This window comes from Emydura macquarii, unplaced genomic scaffold, assembly GCF_026122565.2.
Source record: "Emydura macquarii macquarii isolate MOO-44397 ecotype Brisbane River unplaced genomic scaffold, CSIRO-AGI_Emac_v2 contig_1477, whole genome shotgun sequence".
NCBI lineage: Eukaryota > Metazoa > Chordata > Testudines > Chelidae > Emydura > Emydura macquarii.
In genome coordinates this window covers 14,342,211-14,367,517 of record NW_027131614.1, presented here as the reverse complement: position 1 = coordinate 14,367,517, position 25,307 = coordinate 14,342,211, and the positions used below count along the sequence as shown (strand labels likewise).

At 39.4% G+C, this 25,307-nt stretch overlaps 1 long non-coding RNA gene across 1 annotated transcript; it reads left to right on the top strand.

The window, feature by feature from the left end:
* The first annotated feature begins 479 nt into the window (after positions 1 to 479).
* LOC137156833 (uncharacterized) lies at positions 480 to 24,141 on the top strand. Its single transcript, XR_010920918.1, has 3 exons — positions 480 to 599; positions 3,763 to 3,850; positions 23,277 to 24,141. It is a non-coding gene; the product is annotated as an uncharacterized lncRNA (long non-coding RNA).
* Positions 24,142 to 25,307: the final 1,166 nt, after the last annotated feature.

Sequence of the window (25,307 nt, the reverse complement as noted above, 5' to 3'; positions counted from 1 at the left end):
TGGTCTTAAATAGGTTAATTGCAATTCAAAGAACTAGTCATTACCAGTGGGAAGCAAGTGTATGATGCAATGGGACAGAGCAATAGCTATTGGCCAAATTGTCTCAAACAATTTTATTTTAGGGTTACAATTGAAAAGAAAATCTGTTACAAAAGATGTCTAGATGGGGTCTTTCTTTGGAAGACCTATTTTTTGAACACAGGCTAATTAAATTTAGTTAATTATTGTTCATTCAGGACTTGAAAAATGTATTGGCTTCATTGTTCAAAATGTGCATAGCCTGTTCCATGAGGCAGTACTAAGCTGCACTATCACAGGGTGAACTCTAGGAGGCTTTGTTTCTCTTAGAAGTGGCATGCAAGGGGAGCATGCACACTGCTCTGTGCCTTCATGGATGTAGTACATTTTCCATTCTGCTGGCTGGCATCTGAGCAGGTGGAGTAAAGGTCCTAGCACCTCTCCTCCCTCCAGGAGAGGAGTAGAGGAGACACTCTGCGCTCTATGTAGAGGGGATTCTGTCCAGCCAGAACCACAAGAGTGGCATTGGGAAGGAGCCAAACTCCTCATTCCTTTCCATTATGCTCCTGCATATGGGCCAGGTAAGAATCTGATCCTCTTTTAAGTACTAAAGGTGAAATCTTGGCCCTATTGAAATCAATGGAACTTTTGCTTTATTGGTGTCAGGATTTCACCCTAAATATTTTTTGTAATCAAAGCAATACAAGGATATTTTTCAGGCATTTTCTAATTGATCTACTGTACCAAAACACTGAATTAAGCATCAATGTAGAATGCTAAATTAGCAATTATACAAACGGATGCTTTTAAAATGCAACACTACCAAGTTGTGGCTTTGGGTAGATACCTTTTTCATTTATGTTCCATTAAAACATTACATATATGAAGAAATATAGTTATATAATTTTAAAGTCAAATTCATTAAAGCATTCAGTGAGGTACATACAGATTTCACATGAATGTTTTAAAGAGAGTTGCATTTTTAACCCTCCAATTTACATGATTCACCTGATATGCTCTGGAAGATTGGTCCATAGAGAATGATTTCTTCCTGGCTCTCACATGCATTGTTCTGGGCTTTGAGATCTGCAGTGTCCAGAGAAACACAGCTGTCAGGGGAATCAGAGCAAAAATTGGTTTTGATGTAGCTGAGTTTTGTTCCATTCATTGCTTTGAAAATTAAGACCAGCATCAGAAGCTGACTGGAGCGAGTAGGGCAACTTGAGCATAGGCCTGATGTGCTCACGGCAGCCAGAGCCATCGAAGAGGTGAGCATCTGCATTCTGTATTGGCTGAAGCCTGTGCATTGTCTTTACGTTCAGCTTCAGATACAATGAGTTACAGTAATCCAAAATGAAGGTGAAAAATGTATGGATCACTGTAGCCAGGTCTTGTCCAGGAGGAAGGGATGAAGTTTCCTAGTAAGCTGGAAGTGAAAGAAGGCATTTTTGCAAGCTGATGCTGCCTGGTCATCCAAGCTTACCAAAAAGTCAAACAGGACTCCGAAACTTCACACCACTTTATTGAATGTGACCTGTATGCCTTCGATGGAAGTTGGAGACAGCATCTTGTTCACTTCATCAGTGCATTTCCCTCTCTCACCAACATTACTTCAGTCTTGCCTGGGTTCATCTTGAGCCAGCTGCTTGTCATCCAAGAGCTAATGGCACTTTGACATTTTAGTAGTGGTGGTGGTTGCGTCCGTTAAGATATATAGTTGAGTGCCATTGGTGTACTATTGGCAGCTTTGCTCATGGTATCTCATTCATTCCCAATGGTCTTATGTAGATATAGAAGAAAAAGGGGTAGCATGGATCCCCTGAAGGAGCAGGAGGAACAGTTATCCATCACAACTCTGAAGTCCACTGGAGAGGAACAACTGGACCTGGGCCTTTTATTCCTGCTGTATTATATAGGATTGTTAGCAGTACCTTGTGGTCAACTGTATCTGATACAGCAGAGAGGTCCAACAGCGTGAGCCTAGAGCTCTTGCTCATGTCCATGACCATGAAGAGGTCATCTTGTAGTGCCACTAAAGCTATATCTGTGCTGTACCTTGATCTGCACCATGACTGTGTGGCATGAAGGTTGCTGCCTGTCACATATTGTTGGAGCTTGATGGGTAATACTTTCTCAACTACTCTGCCAGGAATGGGAGACAGAACAATAGTTGGAGAGATCTTCAGGGATGAGTGTTGGCTTCTTGAAGATTGAGCAACCTATTGCACTTTTCAAGGAGTTGGTAGGTGTGCTTCTCTGAAGAGGCATTAATTTTCCATTAGTAGCAGGCATAGTTGTTTTTCACTGGCATTTACCAGACAACATAGGCATTTAAGCCACAACCAGTGAAATGGATGTTCTTATATGTGTTGAATATGATGTGCTAAATGCTCCAAATAAACTTGGTAAGCAGCAAAATAATATTTTAAACCCACCTTTTTGTCCATGTGACCAAATGCACCCTGCATTCACTCCCTACACACTATTATAATAATCTTTGTAAAAAATATATCTGTTATAAGGTATCATTTGAAAACAAATAACTCAATGATCAATAATATCATGGTGAAATATATGTAGCAACATTATATGTAAAGTTATGAATTCCCCCTGAATGATGTTGGTAAAGCATGTTCAAACTCATATAGCCATGATAGGCAGGAGTGGTAAAGTATATCTATCTTAAACAAAGGAATGTGTGTTTACTTCAGTTTACATATAAGTTGCAAACAAGGTCCTTGAGACAGCAAGAGGGAAACAAAGCAAATTGGCATTTTCTGCATACACAGGGGATAAGAAAGAGCATGGGGGCATCTTCACTTCCAGATTCCCATCTCGCCTTCTTTAGTGTTAGAATAAACTTTGCTTTGAGGGATAATTCTCGGAAGAATCCACTTCAAAGGAGGATTGGACTATAGAAGTAAGGGACAAAAACAGAGACTATTCCCCCTCTCTCTCTCTCTCTCTCTTTCTCACTCTCTCACACACACCCCACCCCTAAGAAGACAGAAATAAAACAAAACAAACAAACAAAAACCCCAAAACCCAGCTCTTTGGACTTTGGGGCAGACCTTGACTTGAGAATTTGGTCAGCAATGTTGCTAGGAGCCTGTGGTAAGAATTTAACTTTGAACCAAGTCTAGTTTGTTAAGTTTCAGGTGCTAGAAAGCTTTTGATCTTTATTTTTCTTATAACCATTTCTGACTTTAATGCCTTATACTTGTACTCACTTAAAATCTCTCTCTTTGTAGTTAAATAAACTTGTTTTATTCTTTAATCAAAACTAATCCAGTGTTGTCTTTAAACTGAACCATGTGAGTAACTCCATTTAAGGTAGCAAACTGTTTAATATTTTCCCCTCTTAAGGGCAATGGATCTAAAATGTATGAGCTGTCCAGGAGAGGGCTGGACATTGCAGAACATACATTTTGCAGAAAATTCAGGACTGGGAGTATGTTGGAGTCACTCTGCAAGTAATAACCAAGGCTGGTGAAAGACAGAGCATGACTGATGTGTGGCTGGTAGGCTGCAGCTATGCATAAACACTCAGGGTGTTACCAATATGCTGTGTGTGAGTGTTTGTGAGCGGCCCAGGTGGGAGTTACAGCGACAAAGCATTGTGAGGCACCCCAGGTTGCAGGGCAGGTGGTAACACAACCCCTCACTGGTCTGGATTGTACCCCCGAATGTCATATTTCATCTATTGTAAATCCATAACATTTCTCTGTACTTCCTGACTCCTAGGCAGCAAGATACTCTAACTTGCACTTTGCTGGTATCTTTGCACACATTGGTGATCAGTGCGAGAATGAAGCCTACATGTAAGGATTAGGTAAGTCTGTGTCGTGTCGTCCCCCCCCAAATTTGTATTTGTGTTTGGTGTAATAGTTATTAAAGGCCTGATTTTCAAAGATGGTCATATACAACTGCATGCAGTGTAAACATTTGCTCATGGAAATGATGCCGTGGAATATCTAATTGGTCATGCATGTAGACAAATTCTCAGTTGGTAAGCACATTTATAGAGTTCACATGAATGCATTAGGTGCATGCCTGCCCCTCTTACTGGTATGCTTTCCAGAACTCTGCCCCCATAAGTAAGATATTGTATAGCAACCAAAGAAACACAATAGAAGCATTATGTCATCAGAACAGCCTCACTGACTGAATCAGCAATCCTTAGGGTAGGTCACTGTTATCTCACAAAAACGCTGATTAACTTTTTTTCCCCTGTGTTTCATGCATATACCACAATTTGTAAAAATGTATCATACCTATGTTGTACAAACTATCGGTCTGGCTTCCTAAAAGCATCTGATTCCTAAGAGAAGTTCTAGCCTCTTCCAGAGGATGCTCAAGAAAATCCAGGTAAATGGGAACAAACAGACAAGATTTTTTTAGAATTTAGGATTTAGCAAAACCAAAATCTAGGATTCAAGACATTTCATATAGGCCACTGAACAACCATCAGATTGTAACAATTTCTAGTCATTAGCGACTCCGCCTGGATTCAAACCAGAAAGCTAGAGGTAAAAGAAGACATTTTCCAACTGTGTGTGTTCTTTCAAAGGAGTTTTATTTTAATTACATTTTTTATATCTCAAAGGGCTGGACTCTGATCACACTTCATGCCTGAGTAAGTGTGATCAGAATCAGGTCCAAATTTGTTTATATTTCTCTGATCACAGACAAAAGACAGCATAAACAACCTCTCCAAAAGTGCACAAATGCTTCTGGTGGGCCTGATATACCTCTCATACTAGTTTCACACTTTGCATCAGGCTCAATAACTATATTCTTCCTTACTATCTTTGCACCTGTAACATTCCATTTATTTTACTGCAATTACTCCTGCTTATACTAGTGAAGATCCAAGAAGACAATCAGGCCCATACATTCCAAAAGAGATAGACAAACAATAAACTGTCTCATGTACTAGATGAGTTTGAATGGTCACAGAGCTTTCCACTATTAACAGTGCCACCAATCTACTTATACCATCATCAAACAAAAAACCCAAACACCTCAATCCTCCAATCCCCGTCGCCAAAAAAACAAATCAAAACCAACCCTGCGGAGATGTAAGATGACCTTTTCATTGCCAAACCACCGTCCTGAACTGGCAGATGTATAATATCTTTGTTTTCAAGTAGGCAAATCCAAGGCATAGTTATGTTCTCTTTCGCTCTCTTCCCTTTATCTCATTTCCTCCAGAGCCTGGCAGCATTTATGGTGGTGTTGCCTACTAGAGTTCCTTGTCATGGTGTTTTAGCTGTAACTTAGCTCGCTTGCAGCTGTTGTGATTGAACAAAGTGATTCACTTTTCCACTGTCTAAACTGATCCTTGTACTCCTAATTACAGAATGAAGTTTAAGGGAGTGCCCTTCCTACAGAAACCCACACTAAATCAAAATGAGTGAAAAGGCCCTGAAGACAAGAATCAAATTCCTTTAGTACTGCATTCAGAGCCTTTTACCGATTTCCCCACCACTAGTTTATACCTCTTTACTACTTCATAAAGACAGCTTCTGTCTGACAAAGTTGTGTATAAGGCTGTAAAGAGGACATCTAACGGTTGAATAACTTATTATAGTTTACTGCATTTATGTAGCATGGACTCAAAGAGAGGGTTTACATGGAAAACAACAATGATGCTTAATGTGAATGTCACTGATTTCATTTTGTGCGGGAGGGTTTAGGTAAGACTCAGAAAACGGAAATGTTTGCTTCAGTGATGCACTCCCACTTCAACACAGCAGTAAGTCCCAGGCTTTAAGTTGAGCAGTTTACCAGTCTCCAGAAAAGGCCACAACCATCTCTCTCAATCTCCCCCCGTTATGAGCAACATTTTTCAATTCAGACATACATTTTGTTTGGTTTTGTTTGCAATGATGTCATAAATGTAATCTTAGGCTTATTTCTGTAAAATGGTTTGCAGCAGGAATGGTGAAACAAAGCAAGTAGAAAACATTACATTTAGCGAAATAAAACCAACATAGTCCTGAAGACTTCTGCAACAATAATTTTCTTGTGTCCGCTGTTTGGGGTCTTTATGCCATAATGTATCTCACATCTGGGCATTGGCAGGTGGAGTGGTACATTTAACATCCTTCAGCTCTGTGCCATTACATTGTATTTGTTTTCATTGCACAGATGTAACTGTAAAAACTTTACTCTAATGAGAGCTGTGAGAGCTTGGGAAAACCCACCTGGAAGACCAGCTTGTTTTTTATTTATGTTGTTCAGAAAAGCTCAAACTTGCTGGCTTGGGGAGAGCTTAAATAAAAGTCAATGGAGAATTTTAAAGTAAGAGGGGGAGTCATAATACAAATACTAGATGAGGTGAAATACAGTTAAAGGGGAGCTAAGAGTGGATGGTGCCAGTCATCATCTATTTGGTGGATGAGATGTGTAAAGAATGGAGAAAGGCAAATAGGCTACATGGAGGGGAATGAGCACCCTTCACACTCATCCATTCTTAAACGATCCTCTTCTCTTGTTGTGAGTTGAAGGTCTTGGCATCATGAAATATAGTTTTGTTCTGAAAAATGTCTGTAAAATGGCAATGGGGTTGGATGTTCGTTGTGTCCCATTGATTCTATATTAACATTTGCTTATATTTACAAATAAAAGGATGTTCTTTCTAACTGCTAGCCCAGCAAACTGCTGTGGGCTCTGAAAGTCAAAGGTTCTTTCCTTCTCATGTATCAGTTCCAGAAATATAGTTTCCTTAGGCCAAACAATGGCTTCAGAGATACCTGTGCAATCCCACTGAAAATTAATGGGTTGCAGGAGTGTCTGTAAGTACATAATCTGAAGAATCTTTATTACTGGTGATGATGTGTGAAAAAGGAAAAAACCTAGAATGAGTTTCGGAGCCCAGATTGAGTTTGCAGAACTGGCAGGTAGGGAAAAAACCAACCCATCTTTTTACTATTATCTAAATTATCGCAATGCTACATTTAGAGTCACTTTTCAGAGTATAGCGACACTTTAAGCATCAGAGTACAATATTTGGAGATGTAGCTCATACTTGTCTTGTGTCACAAATTCCAACATAAGCTGAGACGAGAATACTTGTATTGTGTTGGGTAATCAGACTTAGCAGCATTTTTGCCCTTGTTTGGTCTGGGACATCAAGGCTTTGAAATGCACTGCGGATCTGAACAGGCTTCTCATCTGCCTGTGTGCTCATGCCTCTTGGGTGCCGCAAGAGTTGTACTGCAGCTCTGTAGAATATTGAACCAAGCTGCCTCATGGCAGAATGGATAGGGGGCTTTGCAGCAATTTAGTATGTTCTCACCTTGTTTTGGACAATGAAAAACGTTGTAAATTAAGAGCAGTCAAATAACCAAATGTGTGCATGTATTTTTTTAAAGGATTTATTAATATTTTTTAGAATGTTTAAGATGGGTTCACTGTGATCTGTAGGATCCTGGTATCTGGTAACTATGAAATGTTCATGAATCCTGAAAGCATCACAAATTTTACACTCATTGAACTGAGGACAAAACTGCTCCCTTAAGTCACAGTAGATTGTTTTTATTTATGCCACAGTAGTACCCCAAATGCAGAAGGCACTACACAAACATCTAGAAAGGCATGATCCCTGCCCTGAAAATTTTGTCTTCATAGATTCTAAACAGAGGGTGAGAAGATGATACAACATGCAAGGGAAAGTTGGCATGATAATGAGTGGTCAGAAATTGATCATTTCATATTTTTTTGTTTCTTTTTAATATATAAAGTATCACTAACTGCCCCTTTGCTGGACCGCTATTAGCTGACTAATTTCTTCTACTACACCAATTTACACCACCTGAGGATCTGTCCCTAAGTGTTAATTAAGCAGGTGCCTGCCCACCTCTGTAAAGACTGTGCTAACTATGTAGGTTTTCAACTTTCTATGCCCCCCATTTTGAAAGTTTGGTCAGTTCTATCTTTTTTTCTCCCTCCATACTTATCTGGGGGTTTCAGTATGTGTTTTTCTACAGAGGTCTTCACAAATTAAACTGTGCTGGACAATTTCCTCCTGTTCAGATACAAGTCACCCCTCAATCTCTGTCTCTCTTGGCATTTCTGTGACAATCAAACTCTTTCATTGTTGTGGTAGCTTTGAATTACTGATACAATTGATTTAGAATGCAGCATACTTAGGATTTTGTTTTATTGGTTACCTGGGTTTATTGGTGCACTCCCAAGAAACAATTCTCTATATGGCCTGGAGATTGTGTTGGTTGTATCTTGAAAACAGTCACAGAGAACAGAACTGAATTTGGAGAAAGCAGGTGCAGGCAACTCCCATGGAAGTTTGCAAGCCAAGTTCTGTGGTAACATAAATGAAGATGTAGGTTACTTACTGGTTAAATGTTGGTCAGGAAACAGGAGATAAATTAATGCAACTTGCACTAGTTTGGCATTCACTGATGTGCAATGTGAATGTAGCTTACATGCTAAGGATGGAAGGTGTAGCAAGAAAAGCAACTAACAAGCATCATGGGCCTAATACTATTGCTCATACCAAGAGTAACTCAGCTGAAGTCAATGAAGTTACAGCCATGTAAAATCTGTGTAAGTGACATAAGAATCCAATCCCTTGACTTCACCAGTGTTACCCTTGATTTACATTGGTGTATGTTAATGGAATTAAGCACAATGTGTAACTTACACTGAAGTTCAGTACACACTGAATTTAGCCCTCACACTCTATTCAAAATAATTCAGCAGTAAAGAATATATATGTTTTCCAGCCAAACGTTTTATGATATTAATGAATCAGTTGTAAAACAATGCATTGCACTACATAAGTAACTGTGATATAATATTATGCAATGTTACTAAGAACCACTGTCCTCCTACAACCAAAAAGGGCATTAATGTCTTTGGTATTCTACCATAGAATGAGTCATACATTGCAAACAATTTTTCCTTTCGTCTAATTTATCTGTCGCTGCCTAAGATAGGGTTTTATTATGATTTTATTTCTAGATGCCCATTAAATGATTAACACGAGTTAAGGGGGAAAGAAAGACAGTTGGTAGTACAATATAAATTATAATGGAAAACATCCTAGTAATATAACAGCACCAGACATTTAAAATGTTTTGCAAGACTCCAAAGAGTTCCACGATAATATGACTTTTTAAACACACTGTTCACTAGTTAAAGGGTATTCAACCTGATCTGTCTTTGTTGATAGCTGATATTAGCTGACATTTTAACAAGGTTCTGTATTTGCAAAAGCATCTTATGGCACCACTTCCAACATCAGAGTCTATCACAAAAAACATTTTAACTGTTTTGCAAACAAACTTTCTTTCAGTTAATTATTAAACAGAAGAACAGCTTGTGGTATATGCTTGGAACTAATTTTACTATATATAGTTGGAAATGACAAGAGCACATGAAGATGTGACTGAAGCCTGGTAACATTTAAATACTCAGTACTTCCTCTGTTACCTTGACTAGTGTAAAGTTGGTTCCCAAGGTAAAAACTAAGTGGTCTGCTGGCATATGGTATAACCTCCGTTTGAGCGCTAAAAGCTGGATACTGTTTTTGTGAAACAGATGTTGTTGAGTGCAGCAATGCACAACTGACTCTATCTAACAGCTGGGAATCCTTCGTGACCCATATAGCTAGAAATAAACATGGTCCTATGCTTGGCAAAAGTGTAAGAAAGCAAATTTTCATTTGTTAAGGGCTTATCAAAATGAAGAATAAATGTTTTTAGCCATAAACTGATTTTATTCACAAGAGTAATCTTTCCAGCAGCTTATGCGATGGCCTCATAATATTATAGGCACCCTTTGCCAGATGAAGGCTGCAGTTGCACTGACATATAGTGCAGATGGAAAATAAACATCTGCCTCAATCAAGAGAGAAGACCAAAGACAAGGTTGACAAATATTATCTGGCATGACTATCTTTGCAGGAAAGCATCTAAATGCTACAGGACCAAAACCACTGGCATCGTCTGGTGTTGTCCTTATGTGGTTACTGACCATGAAGAGAGATGATTAGTATGCACTCTCCAAGGAGGAGTGGTGCAGATGCTCAGAATGATATGATTCCAACTCACTAGTATGTGTTTTGCTATAGCCGCACTACACTAGTAGCAGAGCAGTTTGCTATTTTTGCAAATGGATCAATGACATTGAGTGTCCACAACATTCCTCTCTCTCTCTTTTGGGGTAAAGGGTAGGAGGAAAGGCGGGGATTATTAAACATAATTAAAAAGTGAATATAGCTGCAACTTGGAAAAACATTCTTTTAAATAGCTTTAGGAAAATGTCTCTGCTGCTGTCTAAATACAGTGAGTTTGTTTAGAAGGAATTCAATGTGAACATTTCATTCAATTTACACCAAGCTATTAAATATATTTCAGTTTTACCTTTGGCAGAGACTGAGGAGCATATGTTTAAAGTAACTCTGAACACACCCACACACACACACAGAGCTGATATGGAGTTCCTGTTCACTCTTCCACACACAAAGGATCATATGATGCAAGACTAGTGCAGCTTAAAAGGTTTTGTTCTTCTACTATGATTTATTTGACAGATGAACTAAAACTTTCTGATTTCCTCAAAGTTTTGCTGGTATCTTATCTTTACACTTAATTTTCCTAATGCTCATGATACCGTCTCCTCTTGTCCCCAAACCACCTCTCCCAACTCACTCTCTTCTCTAGGGTATTCACGGATGCTTTTCTTCCTGGGCTTCTGACTTAGAATTAAATACATGTTGCTGTTAAAGCATATCTCTGAACTAGATAACTATGGGGTAAATTTTCAAAGGTCTGATATTTCAACCACAATGGCAGGTTCAGTGCAAACCTGGCAGAAGTACAATGGTAAGATGCAGGTTCTTTGGAAATGTGCAGTCGCAGTTCTAACAAAACGAAGGAGCAATATAGACAACATGCCCAGCGCATCAAAATATTGCTTTTGAGCTGAAGGCAGATGCTTTGAGCAGCATGTGGATGAAAAATATTAGCTCATGTTCTTCTGCTTGGACCAACTTTTTGTAGGGGGTGCACACAAATCATGTGTGTATGTAATTTCTTCATTAGTAAACGTGGCCACTCCTCTTCGCACCTGAAATTGCATGCAAGAGCAAACTTGCACTCCTATCTACCCAGCGTCCTCAGGAACAAGGAGAGACCATAAGAGAGAAGGGGAAATGCTGTTAGCTGGTGTGGTGTACAGTCTCCTAAATACCCTTGGAGGAAGTGTGAGGATTTGGAACAGCCATCACAAGCTGGGTTTTTGTTATTGAGACAAAAGCATTGTCACCTGTAACCTAAACAGGTATTTCTATTGGAAGAACTTTGTTAGGTAGTGTCCCAGACACTGATTCTGTAACTACACCTTACTACTTACCTAGTATCCAGCAGAAGATTTTTCTTGCAAATGCCTGTGGTTGAGATGCCACACTTGGGGAGGGTGAAGACGCTTTCTGGAATTGAGAAGCTGAGGAACAGCTATGCTGTCTGTAGAATGCTTCCTTCGGGACCATGCTGCTTTCCATGCAGAAACCCTGACAAAGAGTTTATATTAGATGAAGCAGCAGTAGCTCTCCTCCACACCAGCTCTGCCTCTCAGAGAGGTGAGTAGGGTAGCTGATGGAGATCCTGGATGGAGGTAATGGCCTGGGGCCAGGCAGTTCTTAGCAAACCCACTGTACTTAGCATTGGCAGCTCTCACAATTTTTATTGTGACCTTCACAATAGTTGATGGTTTTTTCCTAAAACTCTAGATCCTGGAGTCAGCTTTCATTTAAAAAAAAAAAAAAAAAAAAAAAGGTTTGATAGTTGCAGAGACAAGCTTGGAGACACGAGTCCTGAAGGCTCAAAAACCAGAAGGCAGATAAAAAGAACCTCAAATGTAATCTCTCAGGATTTAAGCCAATCTCAAAATTTTGGAGGGGCCTGATTCATAATTTTTGAGTGTTGGAATGGCATCACTGCCTCTTTGCCCCCTTCTTTCCACTGAATAAAGCATCTCTCATTTCAGAGGATGATTTGCCAATAACTATGACTTCTATGGGCACAGCTCAGGGTGCATTTCTACCCTTGGACAGGTGGCATGTACCGGTAGAGCATCAGAGGTTGTAACTTTTCCCCACCCCCTTCTTAAAAGGCAATGATGTGTTAAGTAAGGTATATGAAGACGGCCACGTCAGCCAGAGTTTAGAATTTTAAACAAACCCGGAGCACTTTTAAAAAAACATTTGAAAGTGATTATTACACCTTGTTGGTTCCTATCCACCCCCGTCCCTCACTTCCCTGTTCAAATACAAGTATTTTTCCTTTTAGCAGTTTTTTTCCCTTATGTTATTTCTATTTTCTGGCCTAGTCCTCAGACCTGCCTCTCTTAATTTAGCCTCAGCAGGCACACTCTCTAATGTGCCACTTTTAAAAAATTAATTGGAAATAATAGACTAAAGTAAGCCTGTGAAGGATGGAGCCAGTCCAGCCAGTGACTTAAAACTCCTTGAGGCTCGTGGAAAAATATGTTTTTTTAAATGATTTTAACAAGTGGGACAGTGGAAACTTGTTCTCTAAAGATTCTGCATGTTAATGTCAACCTGCACAGACTCACATCTAGGACAAAGCCCAAAATGAAGGCAAAGAAAGACAATAATAGTGCAAGGACATTTAATCTTTTGGGGATGAATTTCTTTACCCTTATTAATATTGTCTGAAACATCTGTTTCATCAGTCTGCATTGCTGATGCGCACAATTTCCAACAATAAAAGTGAGATCACTCTAAATCTAAATGAGACAGAAAAAAATTTCAGTCTGAAATGAAAAAAAGTTGAGTCATATTCTGATCTCAGTAACTTCAGGGGTTAAGTCAGAATAACTCCTGCGACTTCAAAGGAGTATCTCTAGCTTTATACTGGTGCAAGTGAAACTTGCTTTTGTATAACTCTACCCAAAATAGCCCTAAGCGTGTTCAGAAGTAAGATATTCTGTAGCACAAAGTCATTTGATTTCTTTCTATCCAGATTGGTTTCTCATTTGGTGCTTTCTCACTGCAATTAAAGTACAAATGAGGAAATTTGCGTTTTGGCTTTTTACCAGACCTCTTAAACCTATTTTGGGCCTGGGTCTATTTGCCATTTCAATCCCAGGCCAGGGTCTGCTGTTCCATACCATTTTCAGACTAAGTGTAGGGTAACAGAGAACAACAATACATGTATTCAGTGTTGTTGTAGCCGTGTCAGTTCCAAGATATTAGGGAGACAAGGTGGGTGGTGTAATATCGTTTATTGGACTAGCTTCTGTTAGTGAGAGAGCCAAGCTTTCAAGCTTACTCAGAGCTTTTCTTCAGGTCTGTATTTTGAGTTGTATGTAGATGGTGAGACCTCTGGGGATGATGTTTTGTTTCTTGCATTTGCGCAGGAAGTAGAGGTCGCTGTAAAGTTTGCTTCTTTTTTCTTCATGTTGTGGAGTTTCCATTTCAGATGGCAAAACTGGATATCTTCCATTGTTTTATGCAGTGTTTTTGTAGCCATGTCGGTCCCAGGATAAGAGAGACAAAGTAAAACTCCAGACTGAAAGACATGAAGAAGAGCTCTGTGTAAGCTCAAAAACTTGTCTCTCTCACCAACAGAAATTGGTCCAATAAAAGAATTCCCTCACCCACTTTGTTTCTACAATAATACATGTATCACAGCAAAAATTCTACAGCAAAAAAGGAAAATGCAATGTCACTTATAACCCGATTCTTCAGTCCTCATGCATGCAAAATTGCCATTGATGGAATGCCTGAGTACAGGCTACAGGATTAAGTCCATTGTAGAACCAATAAATACATTTAAAAAAAAACAAAAACAAAAAAAAAACAGGAGTGGTGATGAAATATTTTTCATTTTTTTCCCTTTTTAATTCTAAATTTTAAAATATTTTGACCAACTCTATAGTTGTTTGGAGGATGGGGGAACATTTCATCACCATTTTGCCTGATATTTTTTAAAATTGAAATTTCATCATTTTAAAATTTTAAAAGTTTCAGCCTGCCTAATCCTCTATATTTTATTAGTTAAGTATCAAACTCATTAAAACGATGTGACACTTAAATAGGTGCCATACATAGATATTTTTCTCACCCCAACATGTTAACATGCTACCAATATATAAATATTTGATTCTAATATACGCGTTTCTGCATAGAAATGTAATTCTGTTGAATTACAAGGTTTCTATTGTGTCACATCCCATCATAGAAAATCACCACACTTTATACTCTCACTCTTATACTTATAATCCACATAATCATTATCATTTTCAACTCAGGAACTGATATTTAAAATTCCCCATTTGTATGCTTTTTTGTTTCTATATAATGGCCTGGTGCTTTGTTTAAGTGGGTAGAAGTTAGTTATGTATTTTGAAAAGCATGGATATGCTGGGTATTTATAGCTTGTACATTCTCTTCACATCTTCAATATTTTCATACTGCCAAAGATGAGCGTCCATCTGGACAAAATGTAACAGATATCTGTGGCAGTAGCAAAAGTAGGTCCTTCAATCCTTCTACAGCAAATGTTGAAGAAATCCTTTTGATTTTTTAAAATCATTCTTTACTTTTAAACAAAGAAAAGCTTTTTTGTTATGTATATTCTATATACTTATGCACACACATGTGCACACATGCACAATCACACACATACTTCTTATAAAGGAGAAGCTGTAAAAAGGGATTATTGATAAATCATGCTGCTATGCTCCAGGTCTACATTTTTATGTTGGATTGTTTAAAAAATTGGCGAGGATTCATGAGTTCATTACAACTATTCAATACTTGTATTATGGTAAAGCCAATCAGGATCTATGCCTCCTTGTCCTAGGTACTGTACAAACATAGGAGACAGACAGTCTCTGCCACAAAGAGCTTCAATTGACACCATAGTCTCCCTTACACCTTTGCACATAATTTACTTTATCATCAATGGACATTCTATGCTTGAAATAAAGGGAGAATATAACCTTTGGTTCTGGAAAACTTTGGACAATGTGGAGGAAGCACTATGACAATAATAAAACTTAGCATTTTTATAGCCCTTAGATGTTCAAAGCACCATATCGACATTAACTAATTAACCCTCAGATTTCCCTGTGAGGTAGATGGATCAATATTATGGTTCCCATTTTACAGATAAGGAAACAGAGAGAAAGGTGAAATGACATGCCCAAAGCCAGGCAGTGACTTAAGGACTGGGCCAGAATTAGAACTCAGGGTTTCCTCACTCTGGACTTCTTGTCCTCTATTCTTCCAGCTCACACTGCTTTACAACATAGTGGTTTGTGTGGTTCATGTACAATCATGAATAATGACTACTGTGTTTTTGTCAATTAAAATATGTCAGTCCAAATGACAAGAATCATATTATTAGATCAAATAAATAGTTTACTATCTGAAAATTTGTGAGTGAAATACAAAAGCTAAAACACACAATACCTTTAGTGAAATAATGCCAGAGCTATACCAGATTGAGAGAGAAGAAGCAAAAAAAACCTAGTAGCACACATGGAAACAATCTTTTATTTTTAGAAGAATGGTAATATTTCTCCATAAGTAACACCCGATTAAGCAAACTTATTGAATAAGGTCCATTATGTCTGCTTGGAAAAGCTATAAGTTGAGACATTTTTAACATAATCAGATTATAAAAGTGCACTAAATCCTCACCATTAAGCTACTGCACCTTCATTGAATCCTACATTCTCATTATAACTAATCACATTCCATGCAAAGTAAAAATAATTCAGGTACTTGAAACTGGGTGTATATTCTGCTCTCAATACTCAATACGATTAGCAGTAATGGGAGTTACACACACATTGACTGAAACATATATATATATCCCAAGGTATTTGTTGAGTTGTAGATATAGCAGGTAAGTTCAGTGCCCCGAAAGATCAGGAAGGACAACTACTATTTTTAGAACACTTGTTCAATATTTGTGCATATTCTATACATACCATTTCTTTGGACTTAATGGATATCTTAGCTATGTTAGGTATCTCCCAGTGAAAATTTAATAACCTATGTGTGGGTAAGACTTTATGCAAAAGACAAAACAACAAATTTAGAAATGGTAGAAGTTGTTCTGGTTCTCTGATTTCAAAGTAAAAATGCATGCTTTATTCATTTCAGAAGACTGATGTAAAAAAAAAAAAAAAAGGAGCTGCACTGTTTGGAGAGCTAAGGCCCTAATCCTTTAAAGTTTACACAAACTACTCACAGTGTGTTAAATTAAGCAACTGTACAGGGGTGCTGGAACGATTTTTATAGTGGGGGTGCTGAGAACCTGTAGATGGTGGAAACCACTTCAAACCAGAGGGGTGCTGCACCCTCTGAACCCTTAGTTCCTGCATTTATGCATATGTACAAGTTTCTGCAGGATTAGGGCTTAGGTACTTAACTCTACAAACCATTACTCTCAGCTGGATCTAGTAAATTATTCATTATAAAAAAGTAAAAATATTGGCTTAGCCCCTTTTTTAGTTAGCAAATGGTCACAAATCAATTTGATATCTGCAAAATCATTTGTTTTTCGTAAGTCTTTCCCAAATACTTTAGTCATAAAAATTTATCACCTTGCTGGTTTTTTGCAGATCATTGTTATTCATTAATGTTGTCCCCTGAACCAGTGGGAATTTTGCCAAAGCAGGAGCTTCAAGAGTAGGCCCAAATTTGTTAAACTGTGTTCATTTCTTACAGTCTCAATAATTAACTCACATTCCTATTAAACCCACAATATTTTCATTCTTTTTCTGCCACAAACCAGCTCTTTTCCCTAAAATCCTATTAAGAATTGGATGAACAAAATCCACTTTTATTTTCATATTGAAGACTTGATCTGGGTTACCTTTTTGGAATGAATAATTTGTCTGATTAATTTATCCCCTTGTTTGAGGATCTTTCACATTTTTTGTTATTCTTAAATTGGATTATGCAGTGTATGGGTTTTTGTAAACTATTCATTTCAGCTAAGTCTCTGAATCTTGGCTATTCGTGTTTTGTGACGCATGATTGGTCACTGAAGTCTCACAGTATCATTTCTGCTTATGATTAGATGACTGAAACTTTACAAATGAAGTGCAAGCACTTTCAATGAGTATGGAAAATACTGGTTCTCATGCGTGAATATCCTTGTGAACATTCAAATATAAGCATTTGTACAAAGGCCAGCCACTCTGGGTAAGCACACAGAAGGTGTGAGCATAGTTGAATAGAAGAGTGACTTGCTTGCAAATAATTTCCCCCAATTTTGGCCCAACAGGACTGTATATAGAGCTTTACCATATATCCTTGCAACTTCCATGGTAAGGTTAACAAGTTCTTTTGGCTAAAAAGGAGTCATTTACCACTAAAATGGAGCCTTTACATTCTTGATAGTGTGACTTAAAAGAAAGCCAATTGGTTAAAAGCCCCAAATCAATATGCAGCTGCCTCCTCAGATATGAGCTTGCTAGGCAGAAGGATGGATACATTTGTTCTCCCAGATTTATCAGCTAACATAAAGGTCTCAGTGCAAATATTAGCACTCAGTTTCATTATATAGATTTGATGCACTCTTGGGTGGAGTTCAGTTCTATTAAAAATAAATTAGCAATTTGGTATTACAATAATTGTAGATATAATACGGTTTTCATATAATTCATGATCTGCAGTACAACGCAAACTGTAGCCATATTCCAATTCTCAAACTACCACTCCAAAAGGTAAAAAGCATTTTGCAGCATGAGTAAACAGATTTGAAAATTAATTTGACTACATCTTGGACTTAACTGGAAAAAGTAATGCATCTATTGACTTCAAGATGGCAAAAGGCATGTTGCATATACAATCAGCGTGAAAAAAAGTACTGTTTTTCTTTCCCTGTGTCTAGACAGCACTGGCTACTTGCACCTCTGGTGTATGGTGCTGCAGGGTCCACTGAAGACAATGAAGCCCTGGCTCTGTAAGAGAAACACATGGATGGACCTTGGTTAGACAGCTGCAGTAGTCTGTGTGTGCCTATGATATAATACACTTCCTTTTAAAATATGGCATAATACGGCAGCTAGGCAATGCCATGCCACAAACAAGTAGTGGCTCTGTGGAGTAGTTGTTGTTGCATAAGAATGTGCATGGGGCTGCTAAGACTTGGATTGCTGAGGCTCCCAGAAAAACTTGACAGTCAGTATTACCTGGACGTAAAGCTACACTACGAGCTAGTGGTGCAATTCCCAGCTTGTGCAGACATACTTGTGCTAGCTCTCATCTGAGCTAGGACACTAAAAACAGTTGTACTGCCATAGTAGCATGGGCAGCAGCTGCACTGTGCTTGCCGCCCTGAGTACAAGCCCACCTGAACCTTATGGCTCTATACAGGGGCTACTGGCATGTGCAATTGCTGTCTGTGCTACTATGTTTACTGTGCTAGAGGAGAGCTAGCACAACTATGTCTACACAAGCTGAGAATCACATCATTGCTCGTAGTGTGGGTGTAGCCTAAGTTAGGGCAGCCTTCCAGGACAGCCCTATAGGTTTTGGCGTTGCTTGGAATCGCCACCGTGCTGCCTATGGTAGTCCCACCCCAGCGCATTCCTCTGGCCCCCAACCCTGACCTTGGTGTAAGTGCATGCCAGGGTTTGTGAGGCAGTTTCTAGAGAGCAGCCATACAGCAGTGTCTTCTGCAGTGCCTGCAATGGGGGCATCCTCCTGTGGCCGGGTAAGGGGCTTTTAGGCCACCTTTAATCTACTCTGGCCCTTTTACCAGGAGAAGGAGTGAGGGTAAGGATCTTCTCCATGCTTTCCATGCCTTAATTATAAGAACAGCCACAGCGTGGTGTAACATGGTTCTACTTACTGCTGGGGCAACTCTTTGTGGCTGCCTCTGGGGAACAGTCCAGCCCAGTTGGATGCTCCTTTCTGTCTCTCGTTCACACTGTGGCTCTTATGCTCCTGACTTGCAGTGCTTCCTCTTCATGACACAGGGTGCTCCCTTTTCATGGCTAGGCCCTTCGGTTCGGTCACTATGTGGTTTCCCCCTTCCAGGATACCAAAGGATCACTGGACTGCTTGTCTGAGCATCGTTCCTGCTCATCCTCTGAGTCAAAGCTAGGCCGCTTCCCACACTGGCTGGTGGGGGAATCCAGGCCCATTCACTATTCTGGGTTCCAGCCTAGGGACCCTATTATCAGCTGCCAACATATGCTCCATCCTAGACCTTGCTGCTATTTCCCTGGACTGCTTCCTACTCCATCTCTATAGGGCTTCCTTATCCACCACCCTTTTGGGTAAACCACCTTCCCTGAGGGTCAGGATCCCAGAGCTTCTACTCTCCCACTGGGTTTCCTCCTTTCCCTCTCTAAGTCCAGAGAGTGACCACAGGCTTCCACACTGCAGCCCCTGCTGTCTTCTCTTCCTGGCCTTATACCAACCCCACCTGCTCCTTATCAACTGGGCTCCATCTTCAGTCAGGGATTTTCAAGTTTAACTCTCCCTCAGGTGTGGCCTATCAGGTTACTTCGCCCCTTAACACTTGCCAGGATAGCGTGGGGTGAACACTCCATCCCATGGGGCTGTACCTAAGTAGTAAGACACAGGCAAAAAGTTCATGTGCTACATGCCATTCACTTCACTGATATTCAGACAGTTAAATTCTGCAAACTCTACTCCTTTCTTTTGAAACTTTAACTGCTGGAATAAACCACTTTGAAATGAAAATATTATCTTTTAGAGAGCCAAGGGGGATGAGATCATATCTTTTATTGAACCAACTTCTGTTGGCGAAGAGGACAAGATTTCACACCTATGTGATGGTCTCAGAGAGCTGCGTGAGCTCGGAAGCGTCTCTCTCTCGCCAACAGAAGTTGGTCCAATAAAAGATACTACCTCCCTCAGCTTGTCTCTCTAATATCCTGAAACCGACATGGCTGCAACACTGCAAAACCTATCTTTTGTGAGCCAGTTCTTCCAGCACAAATATACATGCACCTCACATAATTTTAGCTCTTATTAGGAAGCTCTCGTGTGTGCATTGTAGTAGGAACACAACAAAAATGCTTGTTTTGTGCTTGAGCAGCCAGAACAAGGAATCTTGAACACACAGCACCCACTTAAAGCTAGCCCTTGCCACTGATCTGCATTGCAGGCGGCGAAGAACCTGCTTTGAGCCAATTTATTCTCACACAGAGCTCCACAGACAGTCAAGAGACCCAAGTCTCCCCAACATGAGAACAGAGATCTTAGTGATAACAAAATATCCCTCAGGAAATATACAGTCTCTCTTAGGCAATGAATATTACATCCATATGGGGATTTCACAACCTTTGTTGAGCTGTACAAATTGTTTTACATAAGCCACAAAAGTATTATCTATGAGCTCTGCTTTGGTTCAAGTAATTTCAAGTGCATAAAATGATGTTCATGTTTGCAAATTCTCCTTAGAAGCTTTGGATCAATGATGTACCAACAATATTTTAATAAGGAGCACAAAAGTTTTGTCCTTTAGCCTATGATAAACCCTATATCTCAGCAGTGTCAGTGGGTAACACAACCCCTGACATCAGCCACCATGGGGAGGTTGGGTGGTGGGAGGAGGATGGATTCAGACCATAACAGGCCTCTTTTTTCCAACCCAGGTCATTTTCCCTAAGCACACCCTCGCACTAGGAAAAGACAGAATGTAAGGCAATCTTCAGAGAGCCGTTTTTTGTGGCAATCCTGGCTACTGGCCTGTAAGCTACATTGTGCTGATGGCAAGAATCCAATATATTTCAAGTGAACCTTCTACCAACCCTAGTATGGCACTTTAGAAACTAATGCGCTACTGGATAAATTGGCTCTGTTGGAGTGCAAGATATTAGAGATCTATTGTTGCATCAGCTCTGAGAAACATTCCTGTTCCCACTTCCAGAGAGTCAGTGCAAACTTATCAAATCTGAACCTTATCTATGAGTCTTCGCTGAGATTTGACCATGGAAAACCCAGTTTAGTTAAAACATGAATCTTTTCATATTTCAGGGGCTGAGAACCAGCTCCCTCCTAAAATAATTTGCAGACTTTCAAGTGAATTTTGTAAGGGTTCGAACTGAGGATTTACATATCTCTTGTCCACAACCTGACAGTTTATAAACACATAGCAGTCTGGTAGAAGGTAATTTTTCTTTCTAGTTTGTTTGACTCTTTAAAATCATTAGGCTCTATTTTTCCCCTTCTATTTTCAAGTCATAATCCCAGCCCTTCGTCCTACACAAATGACATGGCTAGCCACTTGAGCAAGTCTCTAGTTACTAAGCCTTGTCTAAAGACTTTCAACTAAATAAAAAGCAATATGAGAAATGTTGGTGTAGAACTGTAAATTGTATGGCCACATTTTTTATTAATAAGGTGATGATCTCTAAGGGACTAAGTTACATTGTTTTATGAGACTAAATTATTAGAGTTGGAACAGAGAAGGACCTCATATTATTGTTGAAGAGGCTGCTGGGGAACATGGAGCTGCAGGGAGCCTTGGCTTGTTGCAGAGATATCTTATTTCTCCATGGAGAACTAATTTCCCAGCTGCTCCAAAGACACCTGAATGGGTACTAGAGAGATGAGGAAGAGTACTTATGGCAGATGGGACCACACCAAATGGTCAGTGAAATGAGTACTTTCTACTAATGCAATAAGCATCTCTATTTCACATCAATATTTTAAGACCTAGTGTCATAGTCTGTTAAAAATTATGTTTGAATAGTCATGTTCTTAATATACTATGTGTATTACAGTAGAGTCACATATTTTATATCCACTAGAAAGATGAAAATAAGTCAATATGAATACATCATCAATAATTTATACTGGTTATTTTAGTCAATTTTCTGCCTGTAAAAACATTAACTGCAGCCGATTTACTGAAAGCAACTGGTGCTCGTATCACTACAACCACATCTTAAAGTAGGTCACTTTAATCTGCTGGTCTGTACAGGATGCTCTTATGTTTTTTTACATAAAGCACCTTCCTCTTTACAGTTTCCAAGCTGAGTAATGCAGATAATTTTCTGCAGCCTTTTAGGAATCAACATTGAGGTTACATTACCCATTGCACATTGTTCCCATCAGATCCATAGATATGTAAATTCTAAATCTGCTCTCACTTAAACTAGTATGAATCAGGAATAACTCCACAGAGTTAGAGAATTACAATGTCACAGGGATAATGGAATCAGGCCCATGGATTTTTGACCCCTGTAGAGTGCATTCAGTGGCACATTTAGCGATATGTGATATCCACTGAAAACCCTACTTGCATTGGAATGTGGTGAGAGTCAACACGATTGTACTTCTATAGGGACTCCAGAGGGCATCATATGACAGCAGGTAGTCAGAATACTACCAGAGCCAGCGACAGCATAGTCAATCAGGAATATGATGCCAGTGTTTTCTAGCTGCAGAATATCAAGGCCAGTCTTCTGGAACAGGCAAGTCACCATGTAAGCACATGTATACAACGCATGGCTACGTACACCGTTCAAATGTAATTCAATGTGCTAATTACAATCTTCAAGCCCAACAGAGTGAGACCCAGCTGTTTAAGAGAAAGTTTCTTTATCTAAGCCTCATGAGGATAGTTGAAAAACAGTGGAATGTCTTGACTGTTGATTCATGGGACTTGGCTTTCAAAAGCTGATTGTATCTGTTGCAAGCTTTGAGCATTTTCTCCTCTTCAATGTCTTTTGAGATCCCAGGTTTGGTAAATTTCAGGTCATTCTGCAAAGCTTTTCTTTCTTTTTTTCTTTCGTTTGTCCAGTCAGGCTTTTGGCTGAAGATTATTATTCGTTGTTTTGTTTGGTGGAATGTTTCCTGGAGATTTTTCATAAACGAGGGAAGATATTTGTGTGATGTTTGGTTCTCTATGTTTTTAGTAATGGTTGTATAAGTATCTACATGCTTAGGTTATAAATTGAATGAAAAACAATGAATGAACAACTTTGTCCTTGTTACTGCTATTGAAACAACAGAAAGAACAGTTTGAGTGTTGCCAAGAGGTGGGATAGGATGTTGTAATCTGAAGGTGCTAAGGGTGTTGGGAATGCTAACTGGGAGTCAAGAATTGGTTCCTGCCAGCTGATGAAAACAGCTGCTTTAAGGGTCCTCTGTGGAGGAACAGAAAGTGTACTGGTGATAGGTTACCAAGTAATAATTAGTAGCTAATCCTAGTTTGTTTGTTTTAAAACAATGATGTAGGTTTCTTTTACTTTCTTTTAAGAAACTGAACAGACATACCTGAAGAGACAAGAAAGAGAATGTTTCAAAATGGTGATGCTCTCAAAGAAGATGATGAATACGTTTATTGAAGAACTTGTGATGGCTGGATATCAGGAGACTGGTTCCAGTCTCAAGGTCCCTCCATGGCATACAATAAAGCGGCATTTCACTCTCCAAGCAACTGTTCTTTCAGCAGCCCACTCTCTAGCTTTATGCCATTATGCATTTGCAAAGGGAATAAGCAATCTCACCTAATCCTGGAATAAAGAGGAGCAGAGATTCAAGAGTAACTGTTTTAACAGCTCGGGATTACCTGTGCCTACATATGCTTCCACCTATGCTGGGACTAGGACAAGGAGTGACATAAGAGACACTACTTGGACCCTACACTGGAAGAAGTTTAACCCACAGTGTAGCTGTCTTGTGTTACTGGACCAGCACAAACCAGCCCTAGTGGGGCCAAGTACCTGGCCCACTGTTGACTTGGCACTTTATTGTTCCATTTTTCACAGTCATAAAGGTTTAATCTGTGTTTTATCAACCTGACACTTGTGGTCCCTCGCACACTCTTTTCACTCTAAATGGTCTTCAGAGTCACAACCATGAAACCTGACATGCTTCTTCTTCTGGATATCTCTGGAAGCTTGTACACCATGAGGCCTAGAGAACAAAACTTCTCATTGAACCTTGTTCCATCCATCTTTTTCGCTGTTGGGATATGCTGCTTCCCAGAAGCTTTCTTCTTTGTCTTTTTGTGTGTCAGGTGTGACCTGAATTTCACACTAGCAGCAGTAACTTACTTTACTTGCTACAATTCCCTAAACCTGTAAGGATGACATAAACATGTGCTTCCATCAGTGTGAATACCAGCACTATCAAGGGAAATGCACAGGTGTATTTCTATGCGAAGGCAGACAGATGTAAAATAAAGCAGTGTTGATGAACACCTTTTTGAAACTCAAGTTAGAGTCTAGTGCAGCTCCAAGTTGATTGCCGCTTTCTGTTTACAATAAGATGGTGATGTAAATCATCTAGGATAAGTCTATTCTGCAGCTGGGAGATGTGATTTCCAGTGCAGGTAGACAAACTCACACTAGTTCTGCTCAAGCTAGTGCACTAAAAATAACAGTGTTGATGTTGCAGCATGGGCGGTGGCTTAGGCTAGCCATCTGAGTCCAAGCCTGTCCAACCCCCTGGGTCTGAGATCCGGAAGCTAGGCTGAGCTGTCACTCGAGCTGCTACATTCACACTGCTATTTTTAGCATGCTAGCTCAATAATATCTAGCTGGAATCATATCTCCCAGCTGCAATGCAGACATACACTAGAGGATTTCAGGCAAATTAAAATGAATCATTATTAATTTTTAGGTTTACATTGATGGCATGCACCGAACCTATCCCTGAAATATTTCTAAAGAACGGTTATGTGACACACTCAATTTAAATTTGTGTGGATGATAAAAATACATCCATGTGTTTGATTGTATTCCCTTGAAAGTTTAAAGATCAGATGCATGACAAAAACATGCTATGGGGGAGGAAAGACTGGGGTGGACAGCTGACTCAATCCTAAAAAGATGAACCTTCTTCCATTTTAGGGATTGAGGGCAACAGAGTAGTCCAGGCATTATCATGAAGAGCTTACTGAAGGAGACTGGTGAACCAACACAACCTTAAGATCAGGAAGGGGCCTCCTAGGCTTGGATCCAAGGTAGGGGAAGGCCACCAGTTTCCTGACCCCCAAATACATAAGACCACCAAAGTTAAGTGGGTTGTTCCATTGCTTAATGTATGGGATAGTTGTACTAACAAACATACCAATTAACCTAATTAACTTCCCAAAAATCAATTAATTGATGAATCAAGACTTCACACACTATGGGGAAATTAACCACTTAGGTGGAAAGTCCATGCCTCATCTTTCCATTCATTTATCTGAAATAACTACGATTGTCAGGATTTAATCTTACTCTGCAATTATTGAGTCTACTGTCATCTAATCAGGACCATGTGTTGAGTATACACCTAAGAG